This window comes from Elephas maximus, chromosome 23 (genome assembly GCF_024166365.1).
Source record: "Elephas maximus indicus isolate mEleMax1 chromosome 23, mEleMax1 primary haplotype, whole genome shotgun sequence".
In the NCBI taxonomy this organism is placed as follows: Eukaryota; Metazoa; Chordata; class Mammalia; order Proboscidea; family Elephantidae; genus Elephas; species Elephas maximus.
The window spans coordinates 20,572,818-20,587,813 of NC_064841.1; the positions used below are offsets into that span (position 1 = coordinate 20,572,818).

The following is a 14,996-nucleotide window of genomic DNA, read 5'->3' on the forward strand; positions in this document are numbered from 1 at the left end:
ACAGTATTTATCTCTGGGCTCTCTACTCCCTTTCACCGACTTCATTATCAATGCTTACGCCAGCATCTCTTTCACTGCGATCTTGTAGTATGTTTTGATAGCTGGTAGAGCTCACTACAGGGCTAGCTAACTCTGCCTCACTGCTCTTGGTTTTTCACTCACAAGTTATCTCACTTTTACCTGTTTATTCTCTCAGACAAAATGAAGAGTTACCTTGTTAGTTTCTCAAATGCATTTTTAAAATCAGAATTATCCTAAACCTACAGATTCACTTGAGAAAAACTGGTCTTTGTAATAGGTGGACTTTGCATCACCCTCATTTCCTCCCCCCACCCCAAAATATTCCAATAGTTTTTTTCTTCTTACAGGATTCTTCACATGGACCTACACATTTTTCATTAGCATATTTTATATTTTCTGTTACTGTTATAAATGAAGAGAGCCCTGGTGGTGGGTGGTTAAGCCCTTGGCTGCTAACTAAAAGGTTGGTGGTTCAAACCTACCAGGCACTCTCGGGAGAAAGACGTGGCAGTCTGCTTCCATAAAGATTACAGCCTTGGAAACCCTATGGGGTAGTTCGACTTTGTCCTATAGGGTCACTATGAGTTGGAATACTCGACGGCAATGGGTTTTTTGGGTTTTGGGTGGTACAAATGGTTAATGTGCCTGGCTACAAATGGGAAGGTTGGAGGTTTGAGTCCACCCAAAGGCACCCTGGAAGGTCTGAATCTATTTCTGAAAAATCGGCCACTGAAATCCCTTTGGAGCACATTTCTACTCTAACACACAGGGGTATGCTAAGAAGTCAGTCGACTTGACAGAAACTTTTTCCTTTAATCATAAAAGAGAGTAGATTTACTGTTGAATTATTTTTGTTACTATTTTATTTAGAGTTGTTGCTACTTTATTTGAGTCTACATTCTTAAAGTTTGTTTGCACGAGCTCATTTCTGGCTATTCTGGTCCTGACCTAGAATTACAAACTAATGTCATCTTTCCACTGCACCAAGCCATCTCTTTCCCCTAATGTAAGAAAGATTATGCTTTTTAACCTGGGAGTCACGATGTATGCTGGCCATCATGGCAAGAATGGCACATGGCAGCCCAGAGAACACTGTTCTCTTTACAAAGCTCTAGAGGAAGTACTTCTTCCCCATACAGGTAAGACATTCATAAATTGGGTATTTCTAAGTAGGGAATAAATATTACATAAGGAAGTGAGAGTAACACGTAGATCTGTCACCTTATTTACATTTTCTATCTTCTAGCCTTTCCATTTCTGTAAGGGTCAGCAGAAACCTACCCAGTGTTTTCATAAAAGAAATTCTGCCCAGTATGGTTGAGTACCCTTTAGCAAATCCACAGATACATACAAATGAAGAGATAGGAGAAAGGAGAATAAACAATGGTAAGTTCAGTGACCACAGGGCCAGATGTTGAGAGGCAGCTGTATTTTCTAGTTCTCTATTTCCATATTGTTCTAACATGACTCAAATATAATCCATTTGGGGAATGAAACAGATTATTCAAAGGTTTTGGGCTGGCAGGGGGCTCCTTGAGATTATAGCCCTGAGATAGCCTTTAAACCTTTAACCAAAAGTAATCTCCTTTTAAAAAAAAAAAAAAACAAACTGACACACAAAATAAAGGATATTGCTTGTTAGGTTGGTACTGTACTAAAAAAACACCTGTAGGAGCCCAAAAGGTCAACATTTAATCCAAAGCAAAGATGAGAAAGTATGGGGGCAAGGAAACTAGAGTACTGGAAATGGAACAACCAGGACACAATTAACGTGAATGTGGACACAATGTGAAAAACGTAACTAATGTCATCAACCAATTCATGTGAAAATTTTCAAAGGGCAACCTAATTTGCTGGAAACGTTTACCAAAAACACAATCAAATATTATTTTAAAAAACCTGGGTTGGGAAAATATGGTCACCATATGTATATTTATACCTTTAAAAAGTAAGTAACCAAGTGATTATACTTTTCTGTTTGTTTGTTTAATTCAATAAACATTGTGCTTTAGCAATGTGCTAGATCCCGGGTATAGTATGGTGAATGATGCCAACACAATCTGTGAAGTACAGAGTCAACATTTTCCTTGACATATCTCTTAAATCCCCCATAAAGTACAACGTATATGGTTTCTCTATATTACCTTGTATAGAAATGTTTTGTATAAAGATACAATGTATATAGTAAAATTACATATGCAATATACAAAATGCATATAGTATTTAAAAGTGTGTGGGTTTATATGTGTGTGTATGTGTATTGGAGATAACAAGATTTTCAGGCCACCTTAAAAAAAAATTTTTTTTTTTAGAGACAAATACATTTGCTCAGTGAGTCTGATTTCTTCTAGAACAAATAGCTATTTCTTTGGTTGAGCACCAGAGGCTTGCTATTAGAGGCCATGTTGTATGAACATTACAAGTTTGAACACTAAAATCATACCAAACACAGTGAGATACTCTTAGCTGGCCCGTGACCAGTACAGGAGAGAGCTAATTCTTATCTTTCAGCTCATGTCTACTTTGAAGCAAAACTCAGTAAGTGGGCTATGACTGCAATATTTAAATTATTATCTTTGTTATATTTTGACTTTTGGCTGAGTACATATAGATGAATTTATGTAATTTAAAAGTGATGAGATTTACAGAACAGATTGGATGTGGGATTTCAGCTTCCCAATCTGTGAAATGGAGAGACTACGTATATACTATGGTGCTGCGGTGGTTAAGAGAAATAACATAAAAAATCCATCATATTCACATGTTAGTCAAAATACTAGTATATAAACAAACAAACAAACAAACAAAAAAACCCATTGCTATCGAGTTGATTCCAACTCACAGTGACCCTATAGGACAGCATAGAACTGCCACATACGGTTTCCAAGGAGTGGCGGGTGGATTTGAACTGCTGGCTTTTCAGTTAGTAGCCAAGCTCTTAACCACTGTGCCACCAGGGCTCCACTAGCATACAGTAAACAACAACAACAAAAAAAAACCATTGCCATCTAGTCGATTCTGACTCATAGCGACCCTACAGGACAGAACAGAACTGCCCCCTAGGGTTTCTGAGGAGTAGCTGGTAAATTCAAACTTCCAACCTTTTGGTTAGCAGCCAAGTTCTTAACAACTGCACCACCAGGGCTCAGTACATAGTAGGCACACAATACGTAACAGTCCCTTCTTCCCTTCCCCAGAGTTATAATATTAAAGTTTGGTTTGACGCAGCTCAAAATATGCATACTACTGTGTACATTCAGAAAACCAAGGAAACTTTCTCCCATAGTTTGTCAGCTATAATTCTTTGTGAAGCTCTTTTGAAACAGTTAATTCTTAACTTAAATGCTGGGGTAAGTCATAACTACTTAGTATAGCAACAAACTCTTGGTCAGTACTAGGACACTCTAATGTCGTGTTATTTTTTCATTGTGCATACTACTCCAATAAATAAATTGGCTTAATTCTATGCAGTTCTGCATGCATAAAAAAAGTCTGGAAGTATGCTTAATAGAAATCATTTTTTAAAAGCAAGTAAAAATAAAAATAATTTCAACAATTATGCCAAAAAGTACAGATACCTTTTGGAACAATCTCCCTAAAATTAATAACAATATTAAAAAAGTGTGTAGGTATTATTATTAACGTGGTTTATGAGATATAGATCATTAATTTGAGAAGAACAAGCTACCTTGTGTGTCTATCAAGAGCATTCTAGCCAAAACTGCTAAAAAGAGATAAGAAAATAAACTTATATACATTTACTTTATACGAGGTACTAACAACAGTACTGAAAACAGGCAGATAACGTCACCACAGAAACTCGTATCAATGGGGCCTGGTGGCTCATCTTAGCGATTAAAGGCAAAGACTTAAGGATTGAACTGATGAAAATAACCAACACACATGGTTATTTTCCTAATTTTCACATAAATGACTTGTAAGGTTTATACAATGTTGAGTCAGTATAACCTGTGTTACAAACAGAATGACAGACAGGAATTAAATACCATTTCAATAAGGACTACATAGCAGGTAGAATCATGAAGTGAGATACAAGAATAGGCAAGTGAGATACAAACATGACATGAGAATTCTATAAAAGCTTTGTATGACACAACTACTGTCTTTACTGTATGAAGAAAGACAAGGAAAGGAACTACCTTGTGGCACAAAACAAATACTGCTTCGCTGGCAGAGTGCTCTGAAAACACCTGCTAGGGATTCTAAGATTCCAGGATGGACAGGGAAAATCAATCCACAGGAACCCGCTGTCATCACATTGATTCCGACTCATAGCAACCCTACAGGACAGGGTAGAGCTGCCCCATATGGTTTCCAAAGTAGTGACCAGTGGGTTTGAACTGCTGACCTTTTTTAGTTAGCAGCCATAACTCTTAACCACCATGCCATCAGAGTTTCCAGGAAGCTCAGGCTATACCTGAAAATATACCTTCTGTCTGTCCATTAATCCCTCATTCCTATTAAACTAAATCTCCATATACTAACTTCTCTAAGGACTAGACACCAAATCAAATACAGATTCCTAGAGCTAGAAGGAAGCTTAAAAAGCTGAACAGAACAAAAGGCAAGCAGCAACGTAAAGAACTGAAAACTACTATAAGCTTGTTAGAATGCAATCTTACTGCTCACTGGCCAGAGATTAATTAGATCCATTAGTAAATTCTCAGAATAGATAGAACATGACATGGTTCTTGTTCTCAAGGAGCTCACAGATATTTCTTGAGGGCTTACTATGTCCTAAGCACTGTTCTAAGTGTTTTAATGTATTACTTACTCCTCATAACCACACTATGACATAGGTAATATTATCCCCCCCTTTACAAATGAGGAAATCTGCATTACCCAGAGAATATTTAACCCAGACAGGTTAAATAATTTGCCCAAGGTTACAAAACTAGTAATCCTGAAAGTTTGTCTCCAGAGCACACGTTCTTAAGCATTGCATGTATTTAAGAGGACAGGAAAATTAAAGATGGCTACTGGGTCCTGGGTTTAAGTACACTGACCATATTTTGTGGATGTTTTACGACTATCCTGCCTTCAAATATTTTATCCGCTTGTCAGATTACTTGCCCCAATGTTGTTTGGGGAAAAAAAAATCAGAAGAAATGTATTAATTAATGTCTGATATTTATATACACACACATAGCAAATACTTTTAACTGTGATTTAGTAGCTGTACGTGAGCAGATACATTTCACTGTACATTGGTAGTGTCTGTGAACATCCCATAGCTGTAAAAAGAAAGGGCTGGCTCTAATTGCACAGATATAGTCAAAGTTACTCAAAGTGATTTTGAGGAAATCTGGAGTCTCACAATATCACTAAGAGAGTTGAAAGCTTTAAGCCAAGTGATTATTTCTAGTGAAGAAAAAAACCAACCAGTTTCACTATGAAATTACTAATACTTGAAATTGCTTTTAGTTTTACCACCATTGTAATTATCAAAACACATATAGCAACTGCTTTAAAAAAGTTATGTTCAACTGTTATAATTGGTATAGTCAGTGAAAAGGAACACAACTATCACTTTCATATATACTTCAAGAGGCTGTCTACCAGGATCACAACTTCAAATAACAACAGTAGCCAGATTTTAAGGAAATATTTTCACATGGACAATAATTTTTAAAATGCTGTTACTACTAATGTTTATAAGTATAAAAGTGATAATTTAAAAACACACTTCTTTCCTGTCCCAGCTGTCCAAGCACGGTTTGATTTCACATTGGAGTTTATAGTAGCGCCTAATGTCCACCTTTTTCCCCACAACTGTTCCCATTAACGCTGCTTCACAATTGAAGACGTGCTCCATAAAACTACAGTCACAGAACAGTAGCTGATTTAGCAAAAAAACTTTTTTTTTTTTTTAATGTGCGAAGAAGGTAACCACCTAAGGAAAAAGATACAATTCATTCAATTTTAGGCTAAAAGCAATCGGTTGTTTTAAAACGCAATAGTACTCTCAGGTCTAAACCTGCAGTAAGTCCATCACGAAAAATACTTGGAAAAAAAGTGCTCTCTCAAAGAAAAATAAGCCACAGAAATCTGCTTAGCTTGTTGAAAAATGAGTACATACTCAGAATAACTCTGAATAGTATCTCATTACTGAAGCAGCTTGCTGGTTAAAAACTATTCAAAGGTTGATGGTGAAAAATTTCAACATTAATAGAAACAACAAATCAATAGCATAAATATCACTATTTCCTGGTTAGGAACAATGATTTTTGTCATCTTTCCATATATCTGTTTGCACAACTAAGGACAGAACTGGAAAAGAGGCTTATTATGTTTCTAAGATTAGCACACATTTTCTGAAAACCATCTAGTGGAATGGGTTACCAAGGGAAATTATGGAACATACTTTCCTAGAAGTTTAACGTGTAGCTAGTGGCTATTAAGGGTGTGGTGACAGATCTGCTGGCCTTCACAACTCTGGCAACTGGCTTATAATGGACGATCTACTCTCAATGCCTGCCAGTCTCTTCACTGCTCCCAGTGCCTGAAACCAAAATGGCCACGCCTGTAATGCAGTTGACTCTCAGTACCGTTCACTGATAATTTCAGAAAGAAAAAAAAAAATCTTTTCACTCCCTTCTTTTCCAATGTCAGCTTTTCTCTGCCACAGAATTTCACACAAGGGCCTTCAAATAGTGTAAATTTACAGATAGGCAGATGAAATGATTTTAGCTTCTGAAACCTTTGGCAGTAGATACATCAGAAGGACTGAAATACAACAAACTGTCCTCCCTCTAGGGAATGTCTTACTTACTTTCCTAAAATCAGAAATAGACTTTAAAATGCTAGGGATCTCATAGAATTTTGGAATTTTTAAGAAACCTTAGAAATTTTCCAGATGAACAAACTCTTAAAGGTAAAGTAATTGATGTAAGGTCAAACAGCTAGTTAATATTTGAATGTAAATCCAGATTTTATATTTTTGAGCAAATGTTCTTTTCATCATAGCACACAGGTCTACTTAATCTATCACTCTTTGTTGAAAATGTCTTTAAATATTAATAGAAATATGCAACTAGTTAACAAACTTACAGAAAAATGTTATTATATACCTTAGACCTATACTCAATAAATGATCAACTAATTAGACTGGCACACAGCAATTTACCTAGCTGAGGATACAAGAAGGAACATAAATGTGGTCTCTTCCTGTTCAAAAAACTATGCTTCAAATTCATAATATTGCCTTATATTTATGCAGTACTTTATATTTAGAAGTTGCATCTCTCCACTGAGGTTTACTAGGCAAGAGGGCTATGATCAAAACAGAACGATTCCATCCTAGTGCAGCTCCGTCACATCACAACGCTGACTTCCTTGGCTTCCACTACACAAACACTTAAAATCTGAGGTGCACCTGACAAGTATGGTCTGTAAGGATTCTTGCTGATTTTATTTAGTTTTTTATCCCATGTTATTTCAAATGGCAATGTTGGCCCTGATACAAAGACTCTGCTATGCAACAATTGCAATTATATGCTAGAAGTTACTAAAACTTAAACTCTTATGAGTACCATTTAGGTAAGTTTTCAAACTAATAATACAAAAGAAATGAGTATTTAATTGTCAGGCCAAATATGAAACATATTATCCTTGTATTAAATATAAATGTAAAATAATAATTACTGTATACATTTTTTAGAATCGACTGGACGGCACTGGGTTGGGTATACATTTTTTGCAAAGCTGTTTTATGCAATCTGGGGTCACCTGAACTATCTCATCAATTACACGAGTTACTTAGTGTCTTGGTTATCTAGTGCTTATATGACAGAAATACCACAAGCAGATGGCTTTAAATTTATTCCCTCACAGCCTAAGAGGCTAGAAGTCTGAATTCAGGGTGTCATCTCCAGGGGAAGGCTTGCTCTCTCTGTTGGCTCTAGAGGAAAATCCTTGTCATCAATCTTCCCTTGGTCTAGGAGCTTCTCCACACAGGAACCCTGGGTCCAAAGGACACACGCTGCTCTTGGCGCCACTTTCTTGGCAGTATGAGGTCCCTGTGTTTCTCTGCTTGCTTCTCTCTTTTATATCTCAAAAGAAACTGGCTCGACACAATCTAATCCTGTAGATTGAATCCTGTCTCATTAACATAACTGCTGCTAATCCTATCCCATCACATCATAGCGATAAGATTTACAACATACAGGAAAATCACGTCAGATGACAAAATGGTGGATAATTCATACAACACTGGGAATCACAGCCCAGTCAAGCTGACAGACACTTTTTGGGGACACACTTCACCCTTTGGTCCCCCAAAATTCATGTCCTTGCCATATGTAAAACACATTCACCCCATTATATCATAGCAAACGTCTTAAATCAACTCCGAGTCCAAAATCCAAAAATTTCTCTTCATTTGTGAAATTCAGAATAAAAGTTATCTGCTTCCAAAGTACAATGGTAGAACAGGCACAAGCTAGACATTTCCATTAAAAAAGGGAGAAATTTGAGGTAAAGAAGGTATAGCAGACACCAAACAATTTAGCAGAACATATTACATTAGCCCGCAAGGCTTGAAAATAATTCTCTGTTCTCTGAGACCATTTACACAATGGCCCTGCCCTCCGGACTCTGGGTGTTGGCCACACTCTCCAGATTCTAGGGGGAAGTCCCTCGGCCCTGGGCTTCAGCTCCATCTTTCAAGCCCACTGGAACAGCAACTCTGCTCCCTTGGATTTTGGAGGAGTGGCAACTGCACCCTCTGAGACGTCAGAGGTTGTGGCCACACCCTTTGAGACTGAGGCAGTTCTGTTTCCTTTGTTCTTGTCTCTTCAGCTTCTGCTCCTGGTTCCTTACTTCTCGGCCCATTGGCCGGTGTCTGCCCTGCTGGGGCAAGTGTTCCAAAGCTCTGTAGCTCCACCATTAAGTGCTTGGAGGCACCCCACTCCGCCAGTAAATTTCGTCCAGGAGGCACTTAGCTCTCTTGCTCTGTGGGTCAACTCCAGCGCTGTCTTGCACTGGTCTCCTGGTTCTGCTGCTGCCGGTTCTCTGCTGCCTCTCACCATCTGTGCTGCCTACGGTGTAACAACTCTCCTCATATCCTTCCGAGTCCTCACCAGAATTGCCTTTGATATCCATAATTCCACCAACAGTCTCTTCAAAGCAATTGCTTCCACTTTTTAGGCATCTGTTAGAGCAACACCCTACTCTCTGTAGCAAATTCTGTCTTGGTTGTCTAGTGCTGCTATAACAGAAAAGCAGATGGCTTTAACAAAGAGAAATTTATTCCTTCACAGTCTAGGAAGCTACAAGTCCGAATTCAGAGTGCCAGCTCCAGGGCAAGGCTTGGTCTCTCTGTGGCTCTGGAGGAAAATTTTTGTCATCAATCTTCCCTTGGTCTAGGAGCTTCTCCGCACAGGAACCCTGGGTCCAAAGGACACGTCTGCTCCTGGTGCTGGTTTCTTGGTGGTATGAGGTCCCCATGTCTCTCTGCTCACTTGTCTCTTTTATATCTCAAAAGAGATTGGCTCAAAACACAGCCTAATCCTATACATTGAGTTCTCTCTTATTAACGTAACTACTGCTAATCCCATCCCACCACATCATAGAGATAGGGGTTACAACACACAGGAAAATCACATAAGATGACAAAATGGTGAATAGTTCACACAACACTGAGAATCATAGCCTAGCCAAGGTGACAGACATTTTTGGGGGACACAATTCAATCTATAACACTTGGTAAGCAACATATTATAATTCCTGTTATATCAACGCATAAAAAGAACCAAAGATGTGATATAATCTGTCTCCTCCCTCCTACATATACATAGCAGCAATTCTGGATTGAAATTTAGTCCCTTAGGCATCTAGACCAGAGCTCAAAAAATTCATACTAAAAACAGTTCACTTTAAGAAATATTAAACTTGAAGCAAAACATAGCTCTAAGCCACCGCTTTAATTACAAACTTACAGTTTTTCTTTTTTTTTTAATCTAAGAACTTGCTTTAAACTCCCTAAACTGTATAGGTGGGGAGGAAGAGAAATACCTAAAAATTCCTTAAAGAGGATCAACTGATTCATATAATTCACAAAAAAGATTAAATGTGAATAAGATACATTCGTTTTACTTGGATCCACAATCAACACCCATGGAAGCAGCAGGCAAGAAATCAGAAGACGCACTGCATTAGGCAAATCAGCTGCAAAAGACCTCTTTAAAGTGTTGAAAAGCAAAGATGACATCTTGAGGACTAAGGTGTCCCTGATCAAGCCATGGTGCTTTCAATCACCTCATATGCATGTGAAAGCTGTACAATGAATAAGAAGACCAAAGAAGACTCGACACCTTTGAATTGTGGTGTTGGTGAGGAATACTGAATATACCACGGATGGCCAAAAGAACGAACAAATCTGTCTTGGAAGAAGTACAACCAGAATGCTTTTAAAAGCAAGAATGGCAAGACTACGTCTCACATGTTATCAGGATGGATCAGTCACCGGAGAAGGACATCATGCTTGGTAAAGTAGAGGGTCAGCGAAAAAGAGACCCTCAATGAGATGGATTGACACAATGGCTGCAACAATTGGCAAAAGCACAGCAACAATTGTGAGGATGGTGAAGGACTGGGCAGTGTTTTGTTCTGTTGCGCATAGGGTCACTACGAGTTGGAATTAACTAGATGGTACCTAACAAAAACAACAACAACAAGGTATATAGCTATCAAACATTACCAGTATAAACCTAATGGCTTGAGAAAATAAAACTCAAATTACATAGTTACTGAACAACCTTTCTGGATGACAGAAATCTCAAGCCTTCAAGCTACATGCTCAGAGTTCACTGTGTGTTGCCTCATGTTTTCTTGCCTCCTAACACTTCAGTTTCTCCTATGTACGATTTTTAATTTTTATTACAGTATTCTTTCTAAAAAGTCATCTATAAAATTCACGTTTCATAAAAACCTCAGGGGAAACCCAGGTAAGTCAAATTGATCTATACAAAAATAAGACTGGCCATCAAAATACTTCAACAGGGCAATATTATCACATTATATGTACGGTTATTGTTAATATTATCAAGTATATAAAGGCTAAAATCACTATATAAAATGAAGAAACATGGCTCCCAAATAGAGACAAAAAAAAATCAACAACTTCAGTCTGCTAATCTGATATTGAAAACGCTCTTAGTGCCTACCTTCTGGAAATGGTCCTGACCAGGTATTTCCTATAAAAAAAACCAAACCCATTGCCCACGAGTTGATTCTGCCTCATGGCGACCCTACAGGACAGAGCAGAACTGCCCCATAGGGTTTCCAAGGAGCGCCTGGTGGATTCAAACTGCTGACATTTTGGTTAGCAGCTGTAGCTCTTAACTACTACACCACCAGGGTTTCCAGTATTTCCTATGGCACTGCCAAACACTCAGGTGTTCCTCAACCTGCCTGGGAAATGATTATGCCTGGAAGTTTGAACCGTGACAGGATAGCAAGTGACAGGCTATTAATACATATGCATTACAGAATATGGGAGAAAGGACAGTCTAATTGATGACCTTATACCAACTCTTAAAAATAAGTAAAATCAAACTTGACCATGTTAAAAGAAGACCCAGGGATTACTGTGAAAACTCTGTTCACCAAACCTTAAAATTCTGGGAGCATTATATAGTAATTTCCAAGTGGTATTTCCTTTCTCAGGAATAGTAATACTGTCCTATCTACAGAATTGTTATGTAGCTCAAGGCAAATACTACTTTAAAAAAGCAACCTGATACCTGTGCCAATAAGATATAAACTATGACATGCCAGGAAACCCTAGTGGCGTAGTGGTTAAGTGTTATGGCTGCTAACCAAATGGTCGGCAGTTTGAATCCACCAGCTGCTCCTTGGAAACTCTATAGGGCAGTTCTACTCTGTCCTATAGGGTCACTATAAGTCAGAAGCAACTCGACAGCAATGGGTTTGGTTTTTTTGGTTTATGACATCCCAAGACCCTTATGCTTCTAAAATTGTCCAATTTTTAAGATTACAAACATTCTCCCTAGAGATGAAATCTTTTATGATGCTTAAGAAACACATTTCATTTAAAGAATCCCTCGCCCTTGAAATCCAAAATATAAAAATAACTGATTCTTTTAATGCTATTCTAGTTGTTAAAGAGTTCAAATGGGATTAAATTAGCTCTTTTCAAATAAACAGATCAACAGAGCAAATGCCCTTTAAATGATAACTGCCATTTAAAAACCTTTATTCAGCAAAGGGTACTAAAAAGGAATAAGCTACACACAAAATAAACTGTTTTAGAAAAGAAGTTGTAAATATTTTATTCATAAGATTCTTTTTTTTTTTTTTTAGGGAATACTTATAAGGGATGGAGAGGATCTTATCCTGACAGGAAGGAAGCTTTGCCTCCAGGACCGTACCATGCACAGAGCCAGGCAAAGTCCCTGCTCTTTATGGTCTCCCTTTTTTTTACCTAGATCTAGCCTATGAGAATATTCACTTGTACGCAGCAATTTTTCAGCTTAAGTATAGTATTTGTATTTAGTGACATCTCTAATGCCAGACACAATTTACTTAAATTTTTTAAAAACTTCAGATATATAAAAACACTTCTGCATTTATACGTGATTTATTTTTAATTCTTCAACTAAAACCAATAGGAACACCTTGCAAACTTTATACTTACAATTAAGAATAAAACATTACTAAATTTATGTTCATTTACTTTATTGCTATTTCCCCTACCATGCTAGTACTATCATTTCTTTCAATCACTTATTTTGTGATTTTACTAGGAAAGCATTCTATTTTACAATGAAAAGAAAAGCCCAAGAAACTTCTAAGAAAAGTTAAGTTAGGGACGGAATTTTAGTTACTTTTATCCCAAAACCTAAAGATGAGAAAACTTAAAACACAAAAACCAAACCACTGGGGCTTCTTCCGATAATTTTGGCTGATGACACTGCAGAACTGTTCATCTGATAATCAAAATTTCCCAGAACCTGCAATGTTTAGATAGAGATCTATTTTGATTTCAACCAGAATTCAATTTTTCAGTTAAAAAAATCTCAAACCTTGAATACGCAGACATGGCAACAAATTCTTAGACTGTAGTTGTTTCAAGGGCCCACTAAGAAAAAACAAAGCGTTTTGATATATCCTAATTAAATGAGCAATACAGTAACAAGTAATTTCCAGGTTTTTTCGTATAACACGTGATTCAGTACATAAACAAATTTTGTACAGTGCAATGTAAGCAAATATCCAAAGTCTAATTTCTAAGCCGGAAAACATGCAACCAATTTTGTTCTCAATGGTTCAAGAGTGGCAGGAGAAATCACCCGGCTTGAGGTACCCGGAACACCTAAGTTTTCTAGGGGTTCTCCCTGACCTCACAAACTACGGTTCAAAACATCGTCCTGCAAACCCATATTCTGCATCTGCACAAAGGCGCAGTGCTGGAATGAGGAAGCTTCACTAAGACGAAATCACAACTCTAATTCACTGAAGAATACGCAGGCTGTTTTCTACAAGCCCCCTCTTGTCGCACTTCCCTTGCCCTTTATGTCTGTAAACAGCTCCCCAATTACTGTCATCTAAGAAAACAGCTTTCGATTTCCTAGTCTGGTAACAGGGTTAGCCACCATTATCACTATTCCTTTAGTGATAAAATAAATCCCTCAAGCCGCGGTCAAAACACGTTGGCTGAACGTCTGGTGTTTACATAGCCCAGTCCTGGGCGCTCACCCTACCTTTCCGAGCCACTTAGGAGCTATTAAACAGGCATCACATAATAGACTTAGTAAAGACACCAGTCACATGAGACAATGTCTCAGGTCTATGAATGAAAGATCCAATAGGTTTGACTGTCTCGGTTCAAAGGAAAAAACAAGCTGGAGAGGAAGGGTGGGAGGGGAGCTGTGGGTGGGGGAGCCGGGCGATTTAAACCCAGGACGAGGCAAACGCGGGGCCGCCGGGCTGGCGGGGCCGAAGCCCTCGGGCGTGACAGCCCCGCAGAAACAGCTCGCCGCTCCGCGCCCGGGCTCCTCACGCCGCGGTGCTCGCCGCGCCCAGCCGGGTGGGCGTGCGGGGTGCAGGGGACCCAGCCGTGGCGGCCGGGCCAGGGGCGGAGGCCCCGGGAGCACTTCCTCAGCCTCTGGCCGCCCCATCCCCAAAAATGGGAGGAGAGGAAGGAAGCGAGGAACAAGGCGGCAGGCAGAGGGAGACCCGAGAGGGAGAGGCGAGCCTTCGCCCCTGCATCTGGGAGAGGTCAGCGGCAGGCGGCCGAGACAGCGCAGAGATAGCGGTGAACTCCCGCGCGGGCTGACGCTGGGAGAGACCACCGACCGGCCGGCCGACTGGCGGCCCCCGCCCCGAACGGCTGGCGCTCCCGGGAGTCCCGGCACCCACCCCGTCCCCATCTCCACCGCGCCCGCTCCCGGCCCTTCCGCTCTCTACTCACGCTCGGGGCTCCTCCAGGCTCCGCGGCTCTAACCGCATTGGGTCCCAGCCCCGCGGGCGGCGGCGGCGGCGGCGACGGCGGCGGCGCTGAGGGAGAGCAGAGCTGGCGGCACGGCCCCCGCCTCCCGGGCCCTCTCCCCCGCCGCTCCGGAGCTGCCCGGCCGGGCCCGAGCCCTGCCTTGCCGGCGGCCCCAGACCCAGCGGCCGCGGCAGCAGCAGCCCAACACCTCAGCGGCCGCAGCGGCGGCACCGGCACTGCCGCTTTCCCCTTCTTGCTCCCTCTCCTCGCTGGCCCCGCCACACGCCCCCGCCCCCGTCTCTTTCTCTGTAGCCCCTGTTTTTTTTTTCCTTTTGTTTCCAGAATAAACTTTATTGGTCTCTTTTTCCGCTCACATCGTGTAAACAAACAACGAACTCTTCCCCACCCCCTCGGCTCCCCCCCTCCTCGGGCAGAAGAGAGTAGGAGCTGAAGAGGGGACGAGCTTACAAACGCCCCGGAAGTAGATGTGCGGAGCGGAAGT

The 14,996-nt window shown here is 40.2% G+C and overlaps 1 protein-coding gene across 1 annotated transcript in view; it reads right to left on the reverse strand.

Annotated features, from left to right (window-relative positions):
• Positions 1-14,779, reverse strand: part of PIK3CA (phosphatidylinositol-4,5-bisphosphate 3-kinase catalytic subunit alpha) — a 99,563-nt gene extending 84,784 nt beyond the window's left edge. The window contains exon 1 of the mRNA XM_049867385.1: positions 14,477-14,779. The gene's annotated coding sequence lies outside the window, so the exon portion shown is untranslated. The remainder of the gene's footprint in view (positions 1-14,476) is intronic.
• Between the last annotated feature and the right edge of the window lie 217 nt (positions 14,780-14,996).